General features: G+C 36.4%; 1 long non-coding RNA gene across 1 annotated transcript; it reads right to left on the bottom strand.

The window, feature by feature from the left end:
• Positions 1-1,887: 1,887 nt before the first annotated feature.
• Positions 1,888-11,147, bottom strand: LOC134761316 (uncharacterized). The gene is made up of 2 exons (XR_010139821.1): positions 10,516-11,147; positions 1,888-6,904 (listed from the first exon to the last, which is right to left on the bottom strand). It is a non-coding gene; the product is annotated as an uncharacterized LOC134761316 (long non-coding RNA).
• Between the last annotated feature and the right edge of the window lie 4,406 nt (positions 11,148-15,553).

Here is a 15,553-nt window from a genome sequence, read left to right as displayed (position 1 = left end):
ACCTTGTATCCTGTGACCTTCCTATAATTACTTGTTAGTTTGAGGAAATTTTTTATTTGTGGATTTGCTCAAGTTTTCTACATAGATAATTTTTTTGCCATCTGTCAATAAAAACAATTTCATTTCTTCCTTTTCAATCTGCACAAATAACAATTCCTGTTGTAGTACAGTAGCTAAGACTTCCAGTATGATGTTGAATAGAAGTAGTGAGAAAGGACATCCTTGCCTTATTCCAGGTTTCAGGAGAAAACATCTAGTCCTTATGTCTATGTCTATGTGTAGCTGTTGATTTCTTGTAGATGATCTTTATTAAGTTAATGATGTTTCCCTCTATTGCTAATTTGCTGTAAGATTTTAAAACGAATGGGTGTTGGATTTTTTTCAAATGCTCTTTCTACATCAGTTGATATGATTACATGCTTTGTCTCTTTTAGGATAGAGATGCGGTGGATTACATGATTGATTTCAAGTTTTGAATCAGCTTTGCATACCTGGAATGATCCCACTTAATTGTGGTGTAAAATTATTTTCATGCATTCTTGAGCTTGATTTGCTAATATTTTATTGAGGGTTTTTGCATCTATGTTGATAGATATTTGTCTTTAGTTTTCTGTTCTTGTACTACCTTTATCTGATTTTGGTATTAGGAGAATGCTATTCTCAAAACACTTAAAGTCAACTGTATACTTATCAATTTTCTTCCTTCTCAATCTATCAATTATTGAAAGAGGAGTGTTGAAGTCTCCAACTAGGGCAGTGGATTTGTTTCTTTTTCTTTCAGTTCCATAAGTTTTTCCTTATGTATTTTGACACTTATTATTAGGTGAATATGCTTTAAGGATTGTTGTGTCTTCTTGGAAAATTGACAGTTCTATCATTATGTAATTCTTCTCTTTAACCTTTGATAATTTTCCTTCTTCTGAAGTCTGCTTTTTGTTAAACTGATACAGCTACTTCATCCTTTTTTGATTAGCATTAGTAAGGTATACCTTTTTGCTTTTTATAACCTGAGTTATTATGCTTAAGTTGGATTTCCTATAGAAAATATATAATTAGGTCTTTTCTCAAACCCCATTTTGATATTCTCTGAGTTTTAATTTGTATATTAAGACAGTTAACATTAAAAGTGACTATAAAAACATTAGGTTTAATATCTACCAGATTTGCAACCATTTCTTATTCTTTATGTTATTTTTTTCCTTCCCCTATTTCTGCCTTCTGTAGTTTTAATTGAATATTTTATAAAATTCTATTTTAATTATGTCATATCAATTATACTTCTTTCATTAAGAGTTTTTATTGGTTGCCCTACATTTCCAATATATCTTTAATCTAAGTCAACCTTCAGGTAACACTCTACTGCTTCAATTGTAGTGCCATTCACTTGGAGTAGTTCTATTTCCTTCCTCGTGTCTTCTATTATGTTACTGTCATTTATTTGATTTATCCATAATTCACAATCACAAACCCATTGTTAATGCCATTACTTTATATAAACATTTTCTTTTAAGTCAATTAAGAGTTTAAAACGTGACATTATTTTATCTTCATTTATTTCTTCTCTAATTCTATTTCTTTCTTTATGTGAATCTGAGTTTCTCACTTATATAATTTTCATTATTCCTGAAGAGTTTTTTCTAACATTTGTTTTAGGGAAGGTCTCTAGCAAAGTTTCTCAGTTTTTTGTATGTCTGAGAAGGTTTTAGTTCTCCTTCTGTTTTGAAGGATAATTTCACTGTATATTGAAGTCTAGTTAGTGAGTTCTTTTCTTTCAATACTTTAAATATTTCTCACCACTGTCTTCTTGCTTGCATAGTTTCTGACAGTAACTCCACTAGAAATCTTGTTCTTGTTTCTATATAAATAAGGTGATTTTTCTCCCTCTGGCTTCTCTCAAGATTTTCTCTTTGTGTTTTGCAGTTTGAATATGATATACCTGGTGTCACTGCTTTTTGTTTTTGTTTGTGTATGTGTTTTATTATCCTGCTTTGTGTTCTCTGGCTTCCTGGATCTGTGGTTTTATACCTCGTAATTTTAGAATGTTCTTGGTTATTAGTATTTCAAATATTTCTGCTGCTACTTTCATTCTTCTCCTTCCAGTACTCCAATTACATCTATATTATAAGCTTGGTAATTTATCTGAGTTATTTTCCACTTTTTTCATTATTGTTTCCTATGTATTTCAATTGGAATGTTTCTGTTGATCTCTCTTCAGATGATTTTAGTGATTCTTTCCTCAGCTGTGTCTGGTCTACTGATGAGCCTATCAAAGGTATTCTTCAATTATGTTACAATTACTTTTTAAATTTTCTAGTATTTTCTCTTTTTAAATTTTTTATTTTAGTTTAGATTTAGGAGGTGCATGTATGTTTGTTACATGCATATGTTGCATAATGGTGAGTTTGGGGCTTCTAGTATACCCATCACCCAAATAATGAACATTGCACCCAATAGATAATTTTTCAACCTTCACTCCCCTTGAGACTTCCCCCTTTTTAGAGTCCCTATGGTCATTTATTTCTATTTTTATGTCTATGTGTACCTATTGTTTAGCTCCCACTTATAGGTGAGAACATGTGATATTTGATTTTCTGTTTCTGAGTTATATATTCTAGGATAGTGGACTCCAGCTCCATCCATGCTGCTGCAAAAGACATGATTTTATTCTTTTTATGGCTGTATAGTATTCCATGGTGTATATATAGTACATTTTCTTTATCCAATCAATTGTTGATGGACACAGGTTGGTTCCATAACACTGCTAATTTGAATAGTGCTGTAATAAACATATGAGTCCAGGTGTTTTTTAATGTATGATTTTTTTTCCTTTGGGATTCCTGAGTCAAATGGTAGCTCAATTTTTAGTTCTTTGATAAATTTTCATACCTTTTTCCATAGAAATTAAACTAATTTAGGTTCCCACCAACAGTGTATAAACAGTCCATTTTCTCTGTATCCACGCCAATGTCTATTGTTTTTTGACTTTTTAATAATAGCCATTCTGATGGATGTGAGATGGTATCTCATTGTGGTTTTAATTTGCATTTCTCTGATGATGAATGATGTTGAACATTCTTTCATTTGTTTTTTGGCTTTTTATATGTCTTCTTTTGAGAAATGACTTTTTGCCTTTAACCACTTTTTAATGAGGTTGTTTTTTTTCTTGCTGAACTGTTTGAGCTCCTTATAGATTCTGGGTATTATTCCTTTGTTCAAGACATAATTTACAAATATTTTCTCCCATTCTGTTCATTGTCTGTCTACTCTGGTGATTATATTTTTGGTGTGCAGAAGCTTTTTGATTTAAGTTCTATTTGCCTGTTTTTGTTTTTGTTGCATTAACTTTTGAGGTCTTAGTCATAAATCATTTGCCTAGGTCGATGTCCAAAAGTGGTTTTTTTCTAAGTTTTTGTCAGGATTTTTTATATTATCAGGTCTGATGTTTAAATCTTTAATCCATCTTGAATTAATTTTTCTATATGGTGAGAGATAGGAGTCCAGTTTCATTCTTCTACATATGGCTAGCCAATTTTCACAGCACCATTTGTTGAATAGGGAGTCCTTTCCCCATTGCTTATTTTTGTTGACTTTGTTGAAGACCAATTGGTTGTAGGAATGTGGTTTTATTTCTGGGTTTTCTGTTCTGTTCCATTGATCTATGTGTCTACTTTTGTCAAAGTACCATAATCTTTTAGTTACTATAGCCTTGTAAAATAATTTGAAGTCAGGTAATGTGATGTCCCCAGATTTGTTCTTTTTGCTTACGATTACTTTGGCTATTCCAGGCTCTTCTTTTATTCCATGTGAACTTCAAGATTATTTCTTCTAATTCTGTGAAAAGTGATGTTAGTACTTTGATAGGAATTGCACTGAATCCATAAATTGCTTTGGGAAATATGGACATTTTAATTATATTGATTCTTTCAGTTCTCCGTGTAGAGACCATTCACCTCATTGGGTAAATGTGCTCCTAGATACACTTTTGTGGCTACTGTAAATGGGATTGAGTTCCCGATTGGATTCTCAGCTTTACTGTTATTGGTATTTAGAAATGCTACTTAATTTGTACACTGATTTTATATCCTGAAGGTTTACTGAAGTTGTTTATCAAGTCTAGGAGTCTTTTGGAGTGGTTTTATGGGTTTTATAGATATACAATCATGCCATCAGCAAACAAAGATAATTTGACTTCCTCTTTTCCAATTTGGATGCCATATATTTCTTTCTGTTGCCTGATTACTCTGGATTTTCACTCCCAGGATTGTCACTTCTATGTTGAACAAGAGTGGTGAGAGTGTACCTTCTTGTCCTGTTTTAGCTCATAGGGGGAATCTTTCAACTTTGTCTTAAGTGGCTCTTATTACTTAGAGGTATGTTCCTTCGATGTCTAGTTTGTTGAGGTTTCTTATCATGAAGGGGTGTTGCATTTTATCAGTTTTTTTCCGCAACTATTGAGATAATCATATGGTTTCTGTTTTCAGTTCTGTTAACATGGTGAATCATATTTATAGATTTGTGTGTGTTGAACCATTTTTGCATCCCCGGGTTAAAACCCACTGGATAGTGATCAGTTATCTTTTTGATATGCTGTTGGATGGGATTTGTTGGTACTGCATTGAGGATTTTTCCAGTTATATGCACCAAAGATATTGGCCTGTAGTTTTCTTTTTTTGTTGTGTTCTTGTTTGATTTTGGTAGCAGGGTGATACTAGTTTCACAAAATTCTTTAAGGAGGAATCCCTCATCTTCAGTTTTTCGGAATAGTTTCAGTAATATTGGTACCAGCTCATCTTTGTATACCTGGTAAAATTTAGCTATGAATCTCTCTGGTCCTGGGCTTTTTTTGTTGTTGTTATTTTTGTTGGAAGACTTTATTACTGATTTGATTTGATTACTCATTATTGTTCTGTTGAGGATTTTTATTTCTTCCTGGTTCAATCGTGGGAGGCTGCATGTTTCCAGGACTTTTTCCAGTTCCTCTAGGTTTTCTAGTTCAGGAGCATAAAGATATTCATAGAAGTCTCTAATAATCTTTTGTATTTCTGTGATATCAGTTATAAGGTCACCTTTATCATTTCTGATTGTGCTTATTTGAATCTTCCCTCTTATTTTCTTGGTTAATCTACCTAGTAGTCTACCAATTTTGTTTATTCTTTCAAGGAATTAACTTTTTATTTCATTTATCGTCTGTAGTACTTTTGGGGATCTCAATCTCATTTAGTTTTTCTCTCATTTTGGTATTTCTTTTTTTCTGCTAGCTTTGTGTTTGGTTTGTTCTCGTTTTTCTAGTTCCTTTATGTGTGATGTTAGGTTTTTAATTTGATATTTTCTTCTCTCTCTGATATAGGCATTTACTGCTATAAATTTTCCTCCTTGCATTGCCTTCACAGAGGTTTGGGTATGTTGTGTCTCCATTTTCATTCATCTTAGATAATTTTTTATTTCTGCCCTAATTTTATTGTTTACCTAAAAGTCATTCCAGAGCAAGTTGTTTAGTTTCCATGTATTTGTATAATTCTAAGAGTTTCTCTTGGTTTTGATTTCTAATTGTATTTCACTGTGGTCTGAAAAGATACTTGATATAATTTCAATTTTTTCCAGTTTGTTGAGACTTGCTTTATGGTCAATTCTGGAGGATGTTCTATGCACAGATGAAAAAAATACATATTTACAGTTGTTGGTAGCATGTTCTATAAATGTCTATTAGGTCCATTTGGTCTAGAGTCCAGTTTAAGTCCAGAGTCTCTTTGTTTATTTTCTGTCTCAATGATCTGCCTAGTGTTGTAAGTGGAGTCCTTCTCTTCAAACATTATTTAACTTTTCTTGAATGTTCTTTACCATAGTTATGTAAATTTTCTTGCCTTACAATTCCAACACTTCTGTTCTATCTGAGTCTGGTTCTAATGCTTACATGGTTTCTTCAGATTATGGGGTTTTCTTCCATTTATCATGCTTTACAATTTGACACATTGGGTAATTAGAACTGAGGTAAATGGGCCTTTAATGTGAAGATTTATATTCATCTGGCCAGGAGCTGGGCTTTGTTTAATGTTTGCTGTTGTTCAGGTGCCAGAGGCTGCAGTTATTATCCTTGATTTTGTCTCTCCTCTTGCTTTGGGCTCCTCTAAAAACCCTTCCTTAGAGAGACTGTGTGTCTTCCAACTCTTTCAGCTGCAATTCATTGTTATTATTCATTCGTATATTATGTTGGTGCGGTGGTCAGGTGTGTTGTGGGGGAAGCATTCTATAATCTTATGATTAAATCTCAATCTGTCTGCATCTCTGGGCTGTGACCTTCACAAGTGTTTTTCCAATTGAAATGAGACCGAAGGCTAGAAAGAGTAAGAGTAGGAGGAAAGTCCTTCTCTGTGGGATAAGACTTAGGTAAAGTTTTTTTCTCCTGGAGAGTAGGTCTGCTTTATACAGAACATTCTGGGAGTATTTCACAATGTTTTCTCTTCCCCTTCCCCCTGCCAAAACCGTAACAGGAATTTTTTTGGATTATCACCATGAGAAGCTGACAAAATTTCTAGAAGTAAACCTAGGACAGTTTGGGAGTTTCCTCAGATTGTAGTGTGTCCGGAATTGGTGGGTTCTTGGTCTCACTGACTTCAAGAATGAAGCCACGGACCCTCGCGGTGAGTGTTACAGCTCTTAAGGTGGCGCGTCTGCAGTTTGTTCCTTCTGATGTTCGGATGTGTTCGGAGTTTCTTCTTTCTGGTGGGTTCGTAGTCTCGCTGGCTCAGGAGTGAAGGTGCAGACCTTCGTGGTGAGTGTTACAGCTCTTAAGGCAGTGCATCTGGAGTTGTTCATTCCTCCTGGTGGGCTCGTAGTCTCGCTGGCTTCAGGAGTGAAGCTGCAGACCTTCGCGGTGAGTGTTACAGCTCATAAAAGCAGTGTGGACCTAAAGAGTGAGCAGTAGCAAGATTTATTGCAAAGAGCAAAAGAACAAAACTTCCACAGTGTGGAAGGGGACACGAGCGGGTTGCCCCTGCTGGCTGGGGCAGCCTTTTATTCTCTTATCTGGCCCCACCCACATCCTGCTGATTGGTAGAGCCGAGTGGTCTGTTTTGACAGGGCGCTGATTGGTGCGTTCACAATCCCTGAGCTAGACACAAAGGTTCTCCACGTCCCCATCAGATTAGTTAGATACAGAGTATGGACATAAAGGTTCTCCAAGGCCCCACCAGAGCAGCTAGATACAGAGTGTTGATTGGTGCACTCACAAACCCTGAGCTAGACACAGGGTGCTGATTGGTGTGTTTACAAACCTTGAGCTAGATACAGAGTGCTGATTGGTATGTTTACAATTCTTGAGCTAGACATAAAGACTCTCCACCTCCCCACCCACTGGGTGAAGCCTAGCTGGCTTCACCCAGTGGATCCCGCACTGGGGCTGCAGGTGGAGCTGCCTGCCAGTCCCGTGCCACGAACTGGCACTCCTCAGCCCTTGGGCGGTCGGTGGGACTGGGCACCGTGGAGCACGGGGTGGCGCTCATTGGGGAGGCTTGGGCTGCACAGGAACCCATGGAGGTGGGGGAAGGCTCAGGCATGGTGGGCTGCAGTCCCAAGGCCTACCCCGCGGGCAGGCAGCTAAGGCCCTGTGAGTAATCGAGCGGAGTGCCGGTGGGCTGGCACTGCTGGGGGACCCAGTACACTTTCCGCAGCCGCTGGCCCGGGTGCTAAGTCCTTCATTGCCCGGAGCCAGCAGGGCTGGCCGGCTGCTCCGAGTGCGGGGCCGCCAAGCCTACGCCCACCCTGAACTCTAGCTGGCCTGCGAGCGCCGCATGCAACCCCGGTTCCCACTCGTGCCTCTCCCTCCAAACCTCCCTGCATGCTGAGGGAGTGGGCTCCGGCCTTGGCCAGCCCAGAAAGGGGCTCCCACAGTGCAGCGGTGAGCTGAAGGGCTCCTCAAGTGCCGCCAAAGTAGGAGCCCAGGCAGAGGAGGCGCCGAGAGCAAGCCAGGGCTGTGAGGACTGCCAGCACGCTCTCACCTCTCAGTAGCCCCCAGGAGTTTCTCACTCTCAGGTTAGTCTACTCTTGGCCTACAGCAATTCAATAGAAATGCCATTTCAGTGTTAATCCCAGCTTATGGATCTAGCTGCTTCTGCTCTGTGTAAATAGATCTCACCTGTGACTCTCTAGACTTACTGCTTTCTCTGGTTTTCAAAGTAGCAATTTGCCCTGCAAATCCAGTTCTCTACTAAGGCCAAGAAAAGCCATTGATTTTCCTTTGTTCAATTTTTTCTTGTCTTAAGTATGGAAGTGACAACTTCCAAGCTCTTTAAGTGTTGGGACTGAAACTGGACGTCTCCATTCAATGTTTTAGAGAAAATTTTCAACACCAATTTGACCAACATAGTTTTGTTTTGTTTTTGAGACAGACTCTGGCTCTGTCACCCAGGCTGGAGTGCAATGGCATGATCTCGGTGCTCTGCAACCTCCGCCTCCTGGGTTCAAGTGATTCTCCTGCCTCAGCCTCCTGAGTAGTTGGGATTACAAGTGTGCGCCACCAGGCCTGGCTAATTTTTGTATTTTTAGTAGAGACGGGGTTTTGCCATGTTACCCAGGCTGGTCTCGAACTCCTGACCTAAGTTGATCTGCCTGCCTCAGCTTCCCAAAGTGCTGGGATTACAGGCATGAGCCACTGAGCCTGGCCTGACCAACATCTTCTTAACCTGTAGTCTGTGGATCATCTGAAACTGCAAGCAAATTTGTACAGCATACATATGTGTATTTCTCATAGGTGTTTAGAACTTTTATTAGATTCTCAAAGTAGCTGATGACTTTAGAAAGCTAAGAACAATGTAATAGAAAATAATCCTTTTGTTCTGTGTGTAAAAATACAGCTCAAGTCCCCAAGACAGGAGTAACAAGTAGACATAAGGCACATCACTTATGCTTTCACTAGGATATCTTTGATTAATGAATGTAAATTCTAATATAAAAGGCAGTATCTGCCCTACATGTTTAGTTTGTGAAAAGTTACCTTTTCTTCAAATAATTTTAACAATACAATTTGCAATTTTGTTTTAAGTAAATTTATCTGAACAGAGGCAAAATATGTTTTTTTTAAAGATATGGCATTTGAAAAGCAAACTTGTGTAGATGTAGGACTAATGCATGATCTAAGACAAAGAACGATGATTTTTAAAGAACCTTTCTAAGAGACAAAGACTTAGCTGCTTCTGTTCATATAAGAGAGGAAGCTAACAATTAATTTCAGATTCGATGCTGGAAGTATCTCTCATGCTATATGCTATACAAATACTATTAGCAATAAAGCATCAAGATAAAAGATTACTTTTAATTTTGTACCACTGTGTAAATCTTTGTACTTATTTTCCAGGCTGATTAGATAGCATTGTGAGAGAAGGTGAAAAAGAAGCCTGCATGTGAATATTAAATTAATGTAACTTTTTTTGTAAAAGGAACATTATGGTGGTAATATTACATCCCCAGCTGTGCTCTGTCATCTCTAGCAGATAAAAAGGAAAAGAAGTCCCACTGTTTACAGGGAGAAGATCCTGTGGATAGTCCATCACTATTTTGCTTTTGCTCAGTATTTTACATTATCATCAGACTTCCTAACAGTAGTTTCTGAAAGATGAAAGTGGACTCTCACTGAGAATTTCACACAAATGGATTAATTTGCGCCGCCATTTTTGGCACGTTGCCATGGATACAGCCATCGGAAGGCCTCAGTGCAGCTGCGAGTTGATTGACGGTCCATTCACAGTGTAAGGCTTTACAAAACCAGTCACATAAAAGGACGCTCATTAGTGGACAAAGGCCTTATATACACATTTTGGTGATGCTTCCAAGGCTGAACATTACCTCTCAGTAAATCTGACCTTCGTATCAATATCACCAATGAAAGTTGGAACTATACCATGAAAAATATATATTCAAAAATACTGTAGAGTTAACATATTTATTCAATACACAGCTTTATTTTGCTTTCAATTAAATCTAGCTAAAAGAAGGTGGAACAAAACACAAACCAAAAAGGGTTTGTCTTATAAATTCTATATTTTCTTTAAAAAAATCAAAGAACAAAAAGTTATTTCTCATTACGAACCTATAGACTGGTGTATGCTTAGATTAACAAAGAGAATAATTTCTGCTATTTACTATGGAATGGAAAAAAAAAGAACAGGCTTTTGACTTCTTTCTGCCTTCTGCATGGCATAGTCCATTGGGAAGTATAATGTTGACATTTTACATTGTCACACACCCAAGTGTGTAAAGATATAACTTTATTCCTCTGTACTTAGCCCATGAGACTCTTGGTAATAAAATACCTTCTTATTTATTCAAGGTAATTCTGTCAACTCTGGTAGAACACTCTGGGGTATCTACTCTACCAATTCAGGATGCATCCCACCTTGTACCTCTGATTTTCTTCTCCCTGGTTGTAATCTGAGTTCCTCAGGTGCCTTACGCATTGTTTTGCTATCAAAGTGGAGAAGACTGTCTTCTATGGTCACTGGTACCCCACTGGCCCCTACAAACCTGTCTCTCTGGCCTTGAGCACTGGCCCCGGTCTTGTTGCATCTTCTGCTGATAGTGATATCCCCATCCAGCTGTTAGGTCCATGCTCCACTGTGATCCTTTGCCTCCATGCCAGACCTCGTGTCTGTCTGCTCAGCCACTTTTCTGCACCTCTCAGAGTGTTCAGGAATGCCTGTGTGCTTTTCCCCAAAACTCTGGGAGGCTAACCTCAGACTTGCCTGCATAGACATCTCAGCACCTGAGAACAGAGAAAGAAGGCTTTTAGCTAAGTGGACACAGAGAAACTTTGTCAAACTCCACTGAATCATGACTAGCTTTGACTCTTCATATTGTGTCTCACTCAATGAGTAAACTACATGTGAAGTTGATTTTGAGACTTTGGTGTTCTTTAGCTATGAGTCTCTCTTTACTTCTGTCAAAGGACCAGAAATAATAACTCTTTCAGAATTCTCATCATTTAAGATTCCTGCTGTTTTCCTTGAATCCAAATCAAAAGACATCGTTTGGCACATAACCCATGTATAATAAAAGCTAATCCATCAACCTGACAGCATAAATGAAAATGAGACCCTACTGTCCTCTCCATTGCTGATAGATTCAGGAGGATTTACTATTCTTCCTTCTCTTTTTCAGTTAAGTTGGGCCAAAAAATTTTTTTAAAAATCAAAATTTCAAAATTTTGGAACTGCTTACTTAGAAATATTTTAAGACAAGTCAAAATCAAAATTTTGGAACTGCTTACTTAGAAATATTTTATGTGAATTAAAACTTTAGCACCTGAATGAATCAGAACACCAATGAACTGTGGAATGAGGAAATATTTGCACACATTTGTACAGGTGCATCCTACATGGAAATGTTCTTTGTTAACACGTCTGGTTAATCTCTCCTAAAGCAATGAAACTGGGGAAAAATACTGTGAATTACATATGGGAATAAGTTGTGCAGGTAAAATGTGCGGCTGGATGGGATCGTGTCATAAAATATATTGTCACATAAAATCTTTACATTTTGTGTCTATTTTCCATGTCATTATTTGCAAATTATCTATGCTAATTACTTGGGGGTACAGAAAGACCCTGTGAAAGGGCTGGGGGGACACAGCCTAGGAATGTAAGCCATGTAAGCTAGAAGGAAGAACAACGAATAAGGAAAAAAATAACAGAGAGCCCCTCAAATGGCAAAATAAAGAAAGATACTTTGTCAAAAGGGAGCAATCACCAGGCAGTTCAGAGAAGTATAGAACTTAGTTTTTAATTATCTTATTTGTATCTGTTGTAAAGGCCTTTCTAGTTTCCTTTTGGATAATAAAGATATTAGATTGACTTTTTTCTATATTTGTATTTGAAATTTAATTGTAGCTAATTTTCAGATGATGCTTTGATCAGGAAGTAATGCAAGTGCCTTTGTATTCAGTTTTCTGTGAAGTCTCAACTCAAAACCCTCAAAAATGAAAAGTAAACAGAAAAAAATCTAAATTCTCAAGCCTTAAAAGTATTAAATGACAATAAATAAAGGAAAGAATAAGCAAACGTCCGTTTGGAAAAAGTCATTTCATTGACAAGAAGCGTTGTTATAGATGGAGCGGTAGTGGCACAGGGCGTTTCTTGGGTCTTATTTGGGCAAATATATGCAATTAGGAAATGAACAAATAACCAAATTGTTCTTAGAAGAGGATTAAGCAGTCTTTCATCTTAGTAAACCCACAGTTGGAAAACATCTATATGTATCTTCTTAAAGTCTTGGTTCCTTTTTCTTTAGTTCTTTTCTTTTCTTTCCTTTTCTTTTCTTTGGAGACAGCTCTCACTCTTCACTCCTGTCACCAGGCTGGAATGCAGTGGCGCAATCATGGCTCACTACAGTCTCAACTTCCCCAGGCTCAGGTGATCCTCCCACTTCAGCCTCTCAAGTACCTGAGACTACAGGCATGGGTCACTACACCCAGCTAATTTTTTAAATTTTTTGTAGATACAGGGTTTCGCATGTTGCTCAGGCTGGTCTTGATCTCCTGGGCTCAAGTGATTCACCTGCCTTGGCCTCCCAAAATGTTAAGATTATAGGTGAAAGCCACTGTACCCAACAGTCTTAGTTCATTTTTCTATTTAAGCCATAAAAACACTTCAAGCAAAATAATAAAAAAAAATAAAGTCCTGGGGGAAACATTACACATTAAAGATAGAAATATATTGATCTAGATTATTGTAAGCATGTGGGTATATAAATACTGATTTTACTTTTGGAAATCTCTGATTCTTTTCACCTCCAGTAAAGCAAGATTTTAGTAAATATGTTTTTAAATCTATTTTTCGAAATGAAAGTTATGATACCTCTTTTTCTAAGACCCTGTGTGTCATTTATTAATATAAAACTTATTGGTATCTGGTTGCAATCTCAATCTTGACTCTTCAGCATCATTAATTTATTAAGAATGAACATAACCATGTTACTCGCTGTCATTATAATTTTAGAGAAAATTATAAAATGTTAGCCTGACTAGATGGCAATACACTCACCATTTAACAGCAAAGTCTAAAAATTTGTGTCAATAATACAATACATTGTAAATTAGCTAATACAACTTTATAGTAACCAATTTTTATGAAAATCTTTAAGTTAAAAAATTAAAAATAACGATATTAAAATGCCTTCAGCCTTAAAAAGTTAAGAACAACAAAATCTTCTCAGAAATGCCAAATTTATATTGCAGAGTACAATAATATATACCCAACACATATAAGTGGAAAATTTGACATTGATTATTTAAATGTAATTATCTGTAAATAATTTGAATCTTTATCTTGGAGCTTATGTTCTATATATAATTCTATTATCTGCCACAATTTATTCTTAATTAGTTGGCTTTATAACATTGAATTACATAGTTTATTTTTTTCTATACCAGTTCTGTTTTACTTCTTATTGATACAGTAATTAAAAAACAAACCAGCAAATATATTTAGTCCAGGTATAGTAATATGAGTTAACTTCTCCAGAGTGGTTCCCATGTACCAAGCACTTTGCTACATGCTTTATATTCTTTATCTCATTTAAACCTCACAGCACAACTATAACTAGGCACTGTTAAGTACCATTTTGCAAATATGCAAACTGAGGTAATAGGTTAAATAATTTTCCCAATGTCTCAAAGCTAATAAATGGCAGCATAAAGACATTAATCCAATTTTGATTATACTCACCACTTTCAGACAATATTTTTCAGTGTTTTTAGAACCCTCTTGTATTTTTTATTTTGTTAATATGGGTTTATTGCTTTTTGATGAAGTTTCCATAAATCTGATTTAGACTAAACTAAATATGAAAGTTGTTTTCTAGTCAATTAAGATCAAAAGGCAGCAAGGAGAATTTTTAGAGGTATCAAGTATTTAGGAGCTGAAATTAGAAGAAACGGAAGTGTATAACACTTGGGCTGAGAGTGAACTAAATGACAATGAAGGAAACAAGAGCTTTAAGCTTCTCAGACAAGTTATGTACTGCCTCATGTTACTCGAATCCAGCAAAATGCTTATAACGACCCTCACTGAGGGAACTCTATGACAGTTTGCCCTAAGAAAATAGATACAAAAAACACAAACATAATGTCAGCCAATGGAAAGTAATAAAATATTTTTAATCATAATAGCAAAAGAGGAGAATGTATTCCAGGAATAAAAAGATAATTCAATACACTAACCTAATTTTGAAAATAGTAAGAAAATCAAAAGAAAAAACTCAAGATCATCTTCACAGATTTCACAGAATAAGCCACTGAGAAAATGTAATATTTTCTCATAAAAACTATTAGTAAACAAATTTTAAAAGTTTCTGAACATGATTTTTAAAATCTATCTCAAAGCAGCAGAACTATTTTTCTTAAAAATGGCATCCAAGGAATGATGCCATTGAAGTATGAAAAAGACAAAGACCATCACTATACTCACTCTTACCTTAAATTACTCACAATATGCTGGCCAATGCAGAATCAGGAAAAATGAAGGTCACATAAATATTTGAAAGAAGGTGATAAAAAGTATCATCATGTGCGTATTACATTATGTGCTGCCAGGAAAACTCAAGAGAACCCGTTGAAAAACTTTCATAATTAACTAAAGAGATTAGCAACGAACAAAAAATTGCATAGAAGTGAATATTTTTATGCTAATTTATTTAAAAATTGTTCTAAAAATTTAATGGCAAATAGTCCTGATAAAAGTAGTGCCTTAGTTCAATCGAGCTGGTATAACAACATGCCTTAGACTGAGTAATATATAAACAACAGCAATTTATTGCTCACAGTTCTGGTGGCTGGGAAGTCCAAGATCAAGGTGTCAGCAGATGTATTGTTTGGTGACAATACCTCTTTTTTGTAGTGACAGGGTTTTCCTGTGTTACCCAGGCTGGTCTCAAACTCCTGGGCTCAAGTGATCCACCCACCTCGGCCTCCCAAAGTGCTGGGATTCAGGTATGTTGTGAGCCATCGTGGCCAGCAGTCTTAGTTCATTTTTCTCTCTAAGGTGTCAAAAGTACTTCAAGGAAAAGAATAATTAAAAAACATAGAGTCCTAGAGGAAAAGTTACACCATGTTTTCTCACATATCAGAAGAGAAAAACAAGCTCCCTCAGTCCTCTTTTGTAAGAACACCAATCCCATTCGTGAAAGTTCTGCCCTCATGACCTAGTACCCTCCCAAAGACCCCCCACCTCTTAATACCAACATTGGAGATTAGATTTCAACATGAATTTTGGAGGGACACAAGCATTCAGACCATAGCAAGTAGCAACAAGAGACGAAATACGTAAGTAGAAATGTGTAGGACTTAGATGAAGAAAATTAACTTTATGGAGGGATGAAAAATGCATTGAGTAAATAGAAAGACCATGTTTATAAAAAGACAGATCATGATTATGTGTGAAAATATTCAACAGTATAAAAAGATATGATTCTAGAATTGTAATGCAGTATCAACTATTAACCTGAGGGTTTTCTGGTATTTTTGTTTGTTTTTGTTTCCTTTCCTTTTTATGCCAATTAAAAACACTTG

The sequence above is a fragment of the Pongo abelii genome, chromosome 3, assembly GCF_028885655.2.
Source record: "Pongo abelii isolate AG06213 chromosome 3, NHGRI_mPonAbe1-v2.0_pri, whole genome shotgun sequence".
NCBI lineage: Eukaryota > Metazoa > Chordata > Mammalia > Primates > Hominidae > Pongo > Pongo abelii.
The sequence above is the reverse complement of the archived record's forward strand: the minus strand, read 5'-3'. Positions and strand labels throughout refer to the sequence as shown.